This window comes from Talpa occidentalis, unplaced genomic scaffold (genome assembly GCF_014898055.3).
Source record: "Talpa occidentalis isolate TD23 unplaced genomic scaffold, MPIMG_talOcc4v2.1, whole genome shotgun sequence".
Taxonomy (NCBI): domain Eukaryota; kingdom Metazoa; phylum Chordata; class Mammalia; order Eulipotyphla; family Talpidae; genus Talpa; species Talpa occidentalis.
The window spans coordinates 82,951,632-82,966,018 of record NW_026555331.1 but is presented as its reverse complement, the minus strand read 5'-3'; the positions used below and the strand labels follow the sequence as shown (position 1 = coordinate 82,966,018).

At 37.0% G+C, this 14,387-nt stretch overlaps 1 protein-coding gene across 5 annotated transcripts in view; it reads left to right on the top strand.

Annotated features, from left to right (window-relative positions):
• Nucleotides 1-14,387, top strand: part of MTERF1 (mitochondrial transcription termination factor 1) — a 341,137-nt gene that overhangs the window by 124,072 nt on the left and 202,678 nt on the right. The window contains exon 4 of one of the 5 annotated variants that reach the window (XR_008550678.1): nt 4,720-4,849. The exons of the other annotated variants lie outside the window; for them this stretch is intronic. The gene's annotated coding sequence lies outside the window, so the exon portion shown is untranslated. The remainder of the gene's footprint in view (nt 1-4,719; nt 4,850-14,387) is intronic. 5 annotated transcript variants of the gene reach the window in all.

Here is a 14,387-nt window from a genome sequence, read left to right as displayed (position 1 = left end):
TTGCTCTTGTTATAGACATGATCTTGTTAGGAAACCCAGGCCCACTTACTGTTTTTTGAAGATGATAGCCATTCATGGTGAAATTAGATGTGTTCCCAACAGTCAAACCTGAAAGGCATGCCACTATTCAGAACATTTTAAAATGCTGTGGGCAGCCAGTAGGACTGCAAAACTAAGTGTTGCTTCATCATTTCTCTTTGGATGTCAGGATGCCAGGGATGCATCTAATAAAATTTTAACTTGGTCATTTTTGAAGACCATTTTGCTTCCTTCATCTGCTATACCAAAGAGTAAACCATGCTGAATAATTAATGTGTTACTTCTAGTGAGTCATAAATTTGCATTTTAATAGAGTATCCTGGAGATAGTATTTTTACCCAAAGGAGTGAATCTTATTGTGGAAATTTCAGCTACTACAGGCTAGTAGGGAACAAAAATGGACACACAGACCAATGGAACTGAATAGAGAGCCCAGAAATAAAACCACACTTATATGGACAACTGATCTTTGACAAAAGAGCAAAGAACATGCAATAGAACACGGACAGTTTGTTCAATAAATGGTGCTGGGAAAACTGGATCACCACATGCAAAAAAATGAAACTAGACCACTGTCTCTCACTGTGCACAAAAATCAACTCAAAATGGATAAGAGAACTGGACATAAGACCTGAAGCCATAATATGTGTAGAAGAAAATATAAGTAAGATACTATAAGACATACATTGCAATAACATCTTTAAAGACTCAACACCCAAAGCAAAGCACGTCAAGGAAAAGATAAACACCTGGGATTACATCAAACTGAAAAGCTTCTGTACAGCAAAAGAGACATTAACTAAAATGAGAGACACCCCACTGATTGGGAAAAAATTTTTGCACCCCACTCAACCGATAAGGGACTGATCACAAAGATATACAAAGAACTCACATGACTCAACAAAAACAAAATAAACAATCCAGTCAAGAAATGGGCAGAACTTAAAAGACATTTCTCCAAAGAGCAAATGCAAATGGTCAACAGACATATGAAAAATGTCCAACATCCCTTATAATCAGGTAAATGCAAATTAAAACCACATTGAGATACCACTTATACTAGTAAGAATGGCACATATCAAAAAAACAAGCAGCAACAAATGTTGGTGAGGATGTGGTGAAAAAGGAACTCCCCCCATTGCTGGTGGGAGTGCAAACTGGTCCAACCACTATGGAAAGCTGTCTAGAGGTTCCTCAGTCTACTAAAAATGGAGCTACCATATGACCCAGCAATTCCATTCCCAGGGATCTACCCAAAGGACACAAAAACATTGATTCAAAAGACCACCTGTATCCCTATGTTTATTGCAGCACTATTTACAATAGGTAAAACCTGGAAACAACCCAAATGCCCAAAAATAGATGACTGGATCAAGAAGATGTGGGGTATATATAATATATATATATATATATATATATATATATATATACACACACACACACACACAATGGAATATTATTCAGCAATCAAAAAAGATAAACTTATGCCATTTGCAGTAACATGGATGGAGCTAGAAGGAATTATGCTCAATGAAATAACCCAGAGGAAAAAGAAAAACATCAGATGATTTCACTTAAAGCAGGAATATAGGGGAACCAAATAAGACATCAGTGTAAAAAAAATAATAACAGTACAAAACACAACAAAGCAAAAACAGACAATTATAAATCAGAGACATACTGCAGGGAAGGAGATGGGAGAGGAATCAGAGGGAGGGAGGGAGGGACACGGGACTGAGGTGATGGTGCACGGATGCATTGGTGAAAGAAACTCTACGGGGACTACACCTGAGGGGGTGGGGGGAGCAATACTGTTTAAAAATGAACAATGATGTAAAAAAATTAATAAATAATAATAATAAAAAAAGAAAGCCACAGCTCTAATGGGGGCTGCCTACCTCCATTTGCACCACGGTTTGGGTGATAGCGGATGAAATGTAAACCCTAGTCTTCAGAACCTGCACTTTTCTAGAAGCTTGGTCTTCCAGAAGTAGGAACCCAGGTAGAAAGTGACTTGAGATGTTATATCATGAATAATGAAAGGGGAGAAGGCCATCTACTTTCTCCCCTTGAAGAGCATATAGAGTATAGGAAGGGTGTATTCATTTATTCTAGATGTGTTTTGTCTCCTCTTGACTGACTGGCTTTGCTGTTTCCCAATCAGTAGCTGAATTATCCAGGTGCTTCCTGAAGGCCTACTCAAAGCCAGACATTTCCTTGGAATGATGTTGGCAAATTCTTTTACTATCTTAGGCTACTGCTGCTTTTAAAAACAGCTTAAAATAAAAACAACCCAAAAAGTAACTTAAATGAAATAATTTTTGAGATGATACATGATGAAGAATTTTAAGGCCTTAAATACTATTTATTAGTGTCTGGCATAAATATAGAACCACTTCTTGAGAGAGTAACCTGAATTCTGCCTGCAGGTGCTATGAGGCCCCTCTGAATAATTAATAATTAATAATTCAGGCAAGAGGCTGGATTAGCATAGAAAATTTCATAATCTCAAAATGATTTTATTTTCTAATTATAGGACTAATTCATACAAATTATAGAAAAGAATAAAAATCACATTGTTTTGTCATTCAGAGATAATACTGTTTAAATTTGGGAGTATTTCTTTCCATTCTGAAATCTATGCATTAGTAAGTTATTTTACTATAAAAGGATCATCCTGTATATGCATTTAATTTCTATTCCTTTTTCTTCTTGGTTTAAAAGTTTCATGTGTTATTAAATGTTGTTGAAATTGTGCTATTTAAATATAGTATATAGTTTCATAATATTTAATTGTAAGAATACATTGTATTTTGTTAAATGATCATTGATGATGATGACTCCAATTGCCTTGGCCTTTCTTTTTTTTTTTTTAAAAGATTTATTAATTTTTTTATTTACGCATACAAGAACTGGGGTATAGGCCAGAAGTGTGGGGGAGGGCAGTAAGAGGATTCACCAGAGACAAAGTGGGGAACAGAACAGGCAGATCTACTGAAATACACTGCTAAGGGGAGCAGTGGGTGACAAAGGAGAGGTCTGCTGTGCTGTGTGGGTTAGCTCCCTGGCTGGGGATTGAACTCATGCCACAGAGGCTGGTGATAGTTTGATAGTGCTGAGACTTTAATCCCTGAGTCACCAGGGAGGCCTCTACCTGGGACTTTCAGGCAGCTGCCTTTGGCTGATGTGCTCTTTAAATTTTATGGAAGGTGTTATTAAAACAGGCCTACTGTAATGGCTAATTTTATATGTCATCTTGGCTAGGCTATAGTTCCTAGTTATTTGGTCAAACACTAACCTAGATGTTGCTGTGAAGATATTTTGTAGATGGATTAACATTATTAACAGTTGCTTTATTTATTTATTTATTTTTAAAGATTTATTTATTTATTTATACAAGCACTGGGTACAGTCAGAAGCGTGGGAGGGTGAGAGAATTCACCAGAGCCAGAGCCGGGAGCAGAACAGGCAGAAGGACCGAAGTACACTGCTGAGGGGAGCAATGGGCCGCAGGAGAGGTCTGCACGCCATGTGGGACCCTCACCCGGCAGCCGGGGATTGAACCAGCGCTGCAGAGGCTGCGGGCAGCTTTGCAGCCCAGCGCTCAACCGCTGCGCCACTGGGGAGGCCCAACAGTTGCTTTAAGTAATGGAAATTATCCTGGATGATATTAGTGGGCTCATCCTACCAGGTCAAAGTATTAGCAACAAAACCTGAAATTTCATGGAAAAGAAAGATATCCGTTGCAAATCTGTAAATCCTGTCTGAGCTTCTAGCTTAATGTCCTGACCCACAGATTTTGAATTTGCCAGCTTCCACAGTCCTTTAAGCCAATCCTTGGATTGTAGTTTTTATTGGACTGTTTCTCTGGAGAGCCCTGATCAATATACTATGAAATCAGTTACCCCATTTGCTCAGACCTTGTGTAGCATATAAACTAGAGCACCCTAAGAGGAGTCACGTAACTTTCCTTACAATTAGTAGTAGTAAAAAAGCTGCTTCCACTGAAGTACTAGTATGTTTTCTATTCTCAGATAGTGACAATAACTCCAATATCTTACTCCTCCTTTGTTTTAGTTGGGAAAAAGCATGGAGTTCAGCCATGGCAGATCAATTTATATTCCTTTTTCTTGGTCAAAACTTAACACTTCAGGGCCTCCCCGGTGGCTCAGCGGTTGAGAGCTGGGTTGCGAAGCTGCCAGCAGCTTCTGCAGCACCGGTTCGATCCCCGGCTGCTCCCTGGCCACCGGAGGAGGGTCCCTCATGGCGCGCAGACCTCTCCTGCCGCCCGCTGCTCCCCTCAGCAGTGTACTTCGGTCCTTCTGCCTGTTCTGCTCCCGGCTCTGGCTCTGATGAATCCTCTCACCCTCTCGCACTTCTGACTGTACCCAGTGCTTGTATAAATAAATCTTTAAAACAAAACAAAACAAAACAAAACAAAAAGTTAACACTTCACTAAAATTTTCCTCCATCCTTTACTCTTATCTGCAAGATGTCTCAATTCTTTGTGGAAAAGATATAAACAGATATGTTCTACCCTCTGTTTTTCTTTCTTTGTTTTTAGGGCGAACATTTCCCTTTCCTCTCTGTATGAATAAAAATTATATTTACTTTTGCCCTCTTCCTAAAGACTTGAGAAAAACCATTAAACAAAATCTGTTCTCTTTTTCTCTGTCCTAGATGTATATATATTATGTGCTACTGCAGTATCGGCTTCCTACTGAGTTACATCCAGCAGAGATAACCTTGGCTTACTCCCTGGGCAGGGTCTTTGGACTAACTCTCAACCCTTTGAAGTTGACCAGGCCTAGTAAGTGAATGAATTTAGAGACTAGAAGGCAGGATATTTGTGGACTTAATTGATTTGATTAATTGTATGTATTAGAAAGCTTTGCTTGAAAGATTTTCTTATAATACAATCCTCACTATTTCAATTTGAAGGCTTGCTTCAATAAAAGACATTTTTTTTTGTTAGTGTAAAAAAATTTTCTACACAAAATCTGTTCCATTAGTGGCCATGGGCAGTGCAGCAAGCCTTCTTAAAGATGTGAAATTCTTAGGCATGCAAAACAACATCCAATCCTGGTACTACAATATATCCTAAAACCCCAGGTCTGTTTTTTGCTTCCAGTAGATGTTTTTGATATGCAGGTACATTAAAATTACACAGGAAATACAAATATCCAAAGTAAAATGTATGTGAAAGAGACTATTTCACCTGTCCAGGAATATTTTATACTCTGACAAGAAAAATGTGGCAGCCTCAACATTTAGAATTCCAGAAGGGGAAGAGCCAGATAACCCTTAAATATATATTTAATAGAATCATCTGCAATGGCTCATGGATACAGTTAGTACAGCGTATCTAAAACCAGAGTACTCTCATTTTCTTCTAATGAGAGTACAAAGGCTAGAGAAATTTAATGTCCTTTGTAAAAATATTTCGGTATTTATTGTTTATTCTCTCAAATGGCTATTCTCCCCAAAGATAAACATAGCTTGAGTCCCAGAATTTGGATTAAGTCTTAGTTTCTCTAAATACCACTTGTCTGATGTTTCTTTAACATGGAGATTAAACACAAACATGAAATTAGCTTTCTTTAAACATTCACTTTGAACTTTGCTTTTCTGCTACTGAGGAGATGATCTTCTGAAAGACTGCCCTGCTACATTGACAGTATGTTCAGAGCTTGGATATCTGCCAGCCTTGCTTAGTCGTTTATTCTTTATTTAGCTCGCTCAATATTATCGGCAGGTTGCTTCCACCAAAACTTGTATTTTCTAAAGGATTTTTGACAACTTCAAGTAGGTTCAGTATCCTTCATGGGAAGTTATGCTAACTGAGTAGAAAGGCTGAAGTACCAATTATAGCAGCAGCAGATGCTGAGTTGCCTTGTTTTATTGAGAATATCAGGAAATCCTGTGCAGGTCAACATATAGAGCCCATATGATATAACTTTTAAAGCAAAGCAAAACTGAGTAAGTGTTTAAATTAAACAGTATTCCTTTTCTGAATAACCTTGTCAGATCTCTGTGGACAATTGCAAGATTCTCTAATTTTTATAACTTGGAAGTTTGCATTATTATCTTCCATTTAAAAAAGAGAATCTAGTTTTATGCTCCTAGGAATCTACCCAAAGAACACAAAAACATTAATTCAAAAGGATGCCTGCACTCCTATGTTTATTGTAGCACTATTTAGAATAGGTAAAATACGCAAACAACACAAATGCCCAAAAATAGATGACTGGATCAAGAAGATGTGGTATACATACACAATGGAATACTATTCAGCAATAAAAAAAGATAGACTCATGCCATTTGCAGCAACTTGGTTGGAGCTAGAAGAGATTATGCTCAGTGAGATAAGCCAGAAGGAAAAAGAAAAATATTGGATGGTTTTATTTTTTGGAAGAATATAGGGGAAACGAATAAGGGATCAGCAAAAAAAAAAAATAAATAAAAAAACAATATTAACAGGCAAATATTAAATCAGAGACGTTCTGCAGGAAGGGGGAAGGAAGAGGGATCAAAATGGGAGGGAGGAGTACAAGGGACTATGGCAATGGTGTACAGGTGAATTGGTGGTGGGAATTTTACGGGGACTATCTACACCTGAGAGGAAGCAAACATTGTACAAAAATGAACAATTCTGTAAAATACATAAAAATAAATAAGTTATAAAAAATAAAGCAACCCCACAGATTAGGGGGGAAAAAAAGAGAGAATTCAGTTTTATGATGAGCATGGCTCTTTCCCTCTGTTTTGGCAGGTATATGAAAGCAATTGAATTTGTAGCATTCTTTTCTTAATATTTGGGAAATCAGGCTAATTAGTGGGATAAAGCTTTAAGTTAAACTCTCTATTTTATGCATTTACTAAAATACAAAGACTGAAAAATCTATAATTCTTGTCAAGTTTGATAGCATCAGTCATTAATGAATAAACAATTATTTGCTAATGAGGAACATTGATTCTTGTGTGTATGTTTAATGAAAAAATTATTTTTTTAGTAAAGCCTAGCAGAATTGGAAACACCACTAACTAAACCTAGGAAATACTCCTCCATTCACACATCACAAATACATTTTATGTTGATCCTGGCTATGTAAGGAAAACTTTATGAATTTAATAAGTCTTTATACATCATTTTGGATGTTACATGTAGTATGAACTTTTCTCTTTTTAAGTAAACAGAGCACAATACTCTAAGCCTTATTAAGCAGGAAAATAATTCATTTTGTCTCTTCTCCATCCTCAAAATTAATGGGCCATATGTTTGACGGTGAGAAGTGAAAGTGTTTTCCTGTCTTATTAGGCAATGAAGGTGGTGGGCGGATGTGGGAATTGGGGAGGGGTTGCAGAGCCACAAAGATAGAAGTAATGGATGTAAAGCTGCAGATTATGGGAAATTCTACCATTCAGGAAGATAAGTGGGTAGCCAGTAGCAGACAAAAGATGCTTAGGTTGCTGCTATTGGGAAATGTGGACTGTTAGGAGGCAGCTAGGATCATCGGTTAGTGTTCAGTTGTTTGATTTCAATGACCAGCATTTTAATGGTCTTAGATAAAAACTTTCAGAATGGCATATTGTTTTACTCTCTATGGGTTTTGATAGAAAACGATGGGATATTAGTGAGAAAGTAATTTTAAAAATCACTTTAAGAAAAAAAATTTCCATAAAGTAAGATATACTCATGTAGTCTTTAGAAATACCCAATTTAGGGCCTCCCCTGGTGGCGCACTGGTTGAGCGCTGGGCTGCAAAGCTGCCCACAGCCTCTGCTGCGCCAGTTCTATCCCCAGCCGCCAGCGAGGGTCCCATATGGCGCGCAGACTTCTCCTGCAGTGCCTGCTGCTCCCCTCAGCAATGTATTTCGTTGGTCTGTTCTGTTCCCTGCTCTGGCTCTGGTGAATTCTCTCACCCTCCCTTGCTTCTGACTGTACCCAGTGCTTGTATAAATAAATAAATCTTTAAAAAATAAAGAAATACCCAATTTAGTATCAGCTTTCATTTCATATGTTTTGTATTATGTTCTATTGTTTAGGTATTTTTTATATTAGCATTAATTTTTTTTGAGCAAATGCTAGATCAGTGGGTTGAAATATCCTATATAAAGACTGGACAGAATAAACAACAGTAACAAAATAGGAAAACCTCGTTGGCAAAGAAATAATGTCATGGCTTATTGACAGTCTCTTCTAAGAAACATTGCTTTTCATTGATCTTCTCATTGGTATCTACTACTTATTGAGTCCTTATTAGGTATACTATAGACTTTTTTTGAAAAAGATTTATTTTATTTATACAAGAGCTGGGGTACAGGCCAGATGTGTAGGAGGGTGAGAGGATTCACCAGAGGATTCACCAGAGAGGATTCACCGAACAGGCAGACTGACGAAGTACACTGCTGAGGGGAGCAGCCGGCGCGGCAGGAGAGGTCTGCATGCCATGTGGGATTCTCGCCCGGGATCAAACCTGCGCTGCAGAGGCTGCAGACAGCTTCACAGTGCTGCGCTCAATTGCCTGCGCCGCCAGGGAGGCCCTAACTGTAGACATTTTATTTAAATCATAATCTACAGTGACAAAGTTTAGGTATAATACCAAAGGTCATGTAACATTTATTTTATTGGGGTAACATTGGTTTACAACCTTGTTTGTGTTTTAGAAATACAGGCTCTCCCTTAGGTGTTGTTATCATCTAGCAATTTAGAGGCAGAGCTGGGTTTGTGCACAGGTTAGCCTAGCTCCATTTTTGCTCATTACCACTATGGTCCTTCCATTTAACAATTTCATTGCAAAATAATGAGTTTAATTTTACTCACTTTCTTGAAATTTTCTACCACTTTTTCTTATAAAGTCTTGGCTACAGGTTAAGTACTAATGCCAATACAAGTAACGGGTTTTTTCCTTGATTTCCTTGAACATCTTTTTGGCTATGTCATCTGACAACTCTGCTTGAAAGCTCTTAGGTATATTGTCAGCATTCTGTTTTCTGATATGGCCATAGTGGCCAGAAGGGAAAACAGTGTCAGAAAGTCATTCATGCTCATGCTGGGGAGAAGGCTTCTGAGTAGGCGGAAAGGCAGTGTCATCCCCTCTGCCCTCTTCTTTGCTGGTTGACACCATCTTTTCTGAGCTTCGGAGATGGCAGAACAATCTTGCTTAGCTGACACCCAAAAGCATTCCAACGGAAAGAGTGAGCAGGATGCTTGAATTTCACAATAGGGATGGGAGAAAGAGGGAAATTCCTGTTCTAACCTTGAGCCATGGGACTCACGCAAACCATAAGGATTGTCCGTAGGGAAAAGGAACAGAGAAAACTGACAGTTCTGTACTTGGTGGAGATTTCCCCTTGCCCACACATCCCTTTTTTCTTATAAAGTTGACATTGAGTAGGAATAGAGGAGTTTGTTAAAAACAAATCCTTGGAATGTGGCTGGCATATGCTTTTTGAATCTGGAAAAATCTTGCATAACCAAGTTAATTTTTATGACATAGTGAATTTTCTCTTGGTCTGAATGGAAGTATTCTGACAGCGGGGATCACAAAAGGGAAAGTCTTCATGCAATGCATTAGCATTAGTGTTTGGCACATCCCTTCTTCCCCTCCCTTCCTCCTGCCCTTCCTCCCTTATTTTTTTCCCTATTTTTAGAAAAATTAAGCACTTAATTATGTGGGTTTATGCCAGTAGCTGGGGATATAAAGATAAACCAAATATGGATCTTACCCTGAGACTTAAAATATATTAACATTACATATATAATATACCATGTTTGATATAATAATAAGGGAAATTGAATATATAGTAAGTGCAAATAAGACACTAGAGGATCTCAGCTTTCATTTATTTATTAATATATGGATATTTGTTAAAGATAGTAGGAAGGAGCTGTTGGGCCAGTGCTGGGACAGTGTCAGGGTTGCCCTTACAGAGTTTAAAGTTCAGTGGAGGACACAAACTGTAATAAGGCACTCACAGTGCAAAATGGTCAATACTGAATCTCATTGTCTCAACAAATAATTTTCATTGGCTCAAGCATTCCTTAAGAGAGATTGAAATAATTTTAGGGAAATCTCCTTTAAACTGCATCTTGATGCATGAATTTCAACACAGCTAGTAAGGGATCACGCAGGTATTCATGTTTAGTCAATCCAGCTTGCTGTAAATCTTGCTATAAACAAAGTTGAGGAAGGGAGACATTGTGAGCTAGCAATAGCAAGGAATTCAGTTTGACTTGAGATTAAGGTTGGTGTGAAGGAAGTGTGGGAAATAAATGAGCAAGTAATTGTGAGTATGAATTTCCTTTTGCAGATAAAGAAATGCCACTGAAGTTTTTTCAGAGCAAGGTGTTGTGATTTGAGCGGTGCCTCAGAAGATTCATTCTGAAGCACTGTAAAATGAGGGCAGACACAAGGCAGGAAGAGAAGTTAGAGACTGATTTTGAGGATATGTGGGTATGAGACTCAGGAACATTAATAAGATGATTATTAAAAAGGGGGGGTTTAATAGGATTGGGAACTTATTTGAACACCGCTGTGTCGTGTTAACCCGTAGCCTATGATAGGTAGTGGTCTTAAAGGGTTAAATGAATATGCTGGTTATGGAAATTTCTTGGGTATTAACATTTTCCACTTTTCTTGGTTGTATCAAATGCCCTTGTGATGGGAGAAAAGGAGCAAACATCAAAAGTACCTTTTAGCTTCACAATTCTTTCTAAATTTCTTTAAACTTATAGGCTATACTGCTGATTTGCAGACTTCAAAGTACACAGGAGGATCAGGGTTAGATTGAAAATTATTTCTTACAGTTTGATAAAATATGCATGTGAATCCTGTGACCTGCCACTGAAATTATTTATGTGTTAATGTAACTTTCTAGCACTAATTGCACAGTTTAGCAATCCCTCCCCCATGCATAGCTTTTCCACTATAAGTTCTGTAAATAATTTTTTACTTATTTATGTTATGCTTTACCGATTTGATGTATTGTTTGTGGATTCAAAAATGTCCAGTAGTTTTTTTTTTCCTCCTGGAGAAATTATGGCAAGAAAACTATAGAGTGTGCTCCTATGATAGTGGTTGGGATTTTTGAGTTCAACTTACTTTCAGTTTTTAAATTTTTTTTTTAGTCCTTATTACTGATGAGAGGAAGGAAAATAAGATTGGAAAATTGAGAATTGAAGCTTTCTTTATAAATTCACCAGGTTCTCCTGCTTTTTGTATATTTTTGAGATTTCCATTAAAGGCAATATCAGACTTTTATGCTTTTGTAGATTAAAATTTTGTTTCTTTTACTTTGTAGATTGAAATTGTATAGGAATTGATGTACTAGATGTTGTATGTACTGTAGTAATTAGATATCAGTCATTGAAATTTTCCTTTTGGATTTGAATGTTGATATTTAAAAATTTTTAAAGCAGTGGGTTGTCTTTAATTCTTGGTTAGGTGTATCTACACAGTTATTTTTAACTGTCTATTTGACTTTGAGACAGTATTATGAAATGGTTAAAAAAAATAGGCTTTGGGTTTTACTGTTGTTTGTCAAACTTTAATGTGGGTATGAATCACTGGGGGATCTTTTTGAAGGGCACACTATGATCAATTGGTCTGGAATGGGGTCTGAAATTCAGCAATTCTAATAAGCTAGTCTCTGAACCACACTTTGAGTAGCACAGTTCAGGTTCCAGTCCGTTGTTAGTACTTCCTAACTGTGTGGCTTTGAGTGAATCACTTGATTGCTCTTTCATTCATTTTCCTCATTTGCCATATACCAGGGCAGATGTGAGGATTATGTGAGAAAACGTATGCAAAGAGCCTGGCATGCCAGATTGTTTAATAAATAAATTGTAGCTTTTGTTTATCACTACCTTTGTAGTTGGAATATCATTACCTTTATAGTAGCTGATAAGTCAAAATTGTTGCATGGTAGCTAAATTTGGTTTTGGAGAAAATTCCTTGGTGGAAGTTTTGTCTCTTCTATGTATTGCTATACAATATACTGCATATGTATTCGTTTATGTATTGAATAGACAGGTCACTTCATCTTTTCAAGGTTTTCCTGTAATTTTTTTTTTTTAAGATTTATTTATTTATTTATTTATTTATTTATACAAGCACTGGGTACAGTCAAAAGCACGGGAGGGTGAGAGAATTCACCAGAGTCAGAGCAGGGAGCAGAGCAGGCAGAGGACCGAAGTACACTGCTGAGGGAAGCAGTGGGCGGCAGGAGAGGTCTGCGCACCATGTGGGACCCTCCTCTGGTGGCCGGGGAGCAGCCGGGGATCGAACCGGTGCTGCAGAGGCTGCGGGCAACTTCGCAACCCAGCGCTCAATCGCTGCGCCACCAGGGAGGCCCAGTTTTCCTGTAAATTAAGGATTGGGTAAGAGATTTATGAAGTTTCTTTCTACTTGAACTGGTGATTCTAAACCATTCAATGGAGTATACAATTCTGTTTCTTATTTTACTTTTTTTAAATTAAGGTAACATTGGTTTACAATACTGTATATGATTCAGAAATATAGGATCCCACTTCTTTACAATTCTCTTTTCTGAAATATTCACAAATATTTTCTAAAACGTATAGTTTCTATTACTTACCAGGTATTTAATAAATATTTACTGAGTAAATAAACCTACATTCCAGCAATGGGAAATGTTTAAATAAGAGATGGTTTATCACATGTGATGGAATGTTATATGAACATTAAAATGTACTTATGAGGCGCTCTTAATTTCTATGAGAAATGCTTATTTAAAAGATACAAAATACTATATATACAATATGAGATAACCTATGTAAATGCATATATATGTTTATATATGACTGAAAGAAAAGTCATTAAAATATCAGTGATGAGCATGTGTGAATGGTGGGTTGATGAGTAATGTATTTATTTCCCAAATTTTCTCCAGTGCCCATGTTATTTTACTGAAAATTTTTTCTCTTACAGTACACTTTACTGTGTAAAGTTTTTCTAAATCTTAACAAAAAGGCTCTTTCTCTAATGCATATATATATATATATATATAAATGCGTATGTTTTTCTTCATTTTCTCTGATATAAACTGAGTTGAAGAGAAATAAATACATGTTCACACAAAGATTTGCTTGCAAAACAAATGATAGTATTATTTGTAAATACTTGTATGCAAATGTCCATAGCAGTATTAATACTTTCATGGGACTGTTCAAAGAAGCATTATTCATAATAGCCAAAAATTGAAAACAACCCAATATCTGTCATTTGGTGAATGGGTTAAACAAAGCATGGTATATCTGTACAATGGAATGCCACTCATCAATAAAAAAGAATGAGGTACTGGTACAGACTACAGCATAGATGAACCTCAAATCCATATGTTAAGTAAAAGAAGCCAGATACAAAAGACCACCTACTATATGGTTCTATTTACATGAAATAAGCATAAAAGACAAATCTCTGGAGGCAGAAAGTAGATTAGTGGCTGCCAGAGCCTGAGGCAGGATTGGAAGTCACTGTGAATGGGCATGAAGAATCTTTTAGGATGATGAAAATGCTCTAGAACTGGATTATTGTAGTGGTTGGAAAACTTGGCAAACTTACAAACTTCAGATATAACTTAAAACTGGTGAATTTTATGATATGTAGTTTAATGCAGTTTAAAAAAACTTTGGCATTAGAACAGTATAAATCCACATAGTGTAAGAAAGTAAAAGTAATACATAAAAAGAATATATGCAAAAAACAGGTGTGTGTGAGGGAGATACCATATGCCTTCTTGTTTGTAACAGAAATTTACTTTTTTATTTAGATGTATTAAATAATTTTAAAAAATGATTCTAAGTTAAACAGTTGTTCCAAGGGTACTTCTGTTACTGAACAAATGTTTGAGGTTTCATTTAATGTGAAATTCCAGCATTGCCACCCATGTCATATAAATTTCAGCACATAATTTTTACCCTATTATAAGTTTCCCATAGTAGTTAAGAACACACAGTTCTAGACTTATACTTGGGGAAGGAGCTCCCATTGATGAAGATTGCATATCCCCAGCACTTCAAAGCCTATGTCACTCTTCCAATGACAATTAACACGGAAGTGGTTTTCTTCAAATATGAAAAACTCACTTTGCTCCATAGTTGGGTTTTTTTTTTTTTTTTTTTGGTGTTGTTCAATTTACAGTGCAGTGAGTGGTTTAGAAGAAAGGCTTTGAATTGTTAGCTTGTTTATCATCAGAAAACGTTGTCCTGGCCTCTGTTGGTGAAATAGAGAGAAGTAACAATAGCTGAGGGCTGAGGCAGGGCAGATGGCATGTGAACCCCAGACCAGGCTCTCTTCCTCCGAGGTGCTTTGGGGGACTTCAGT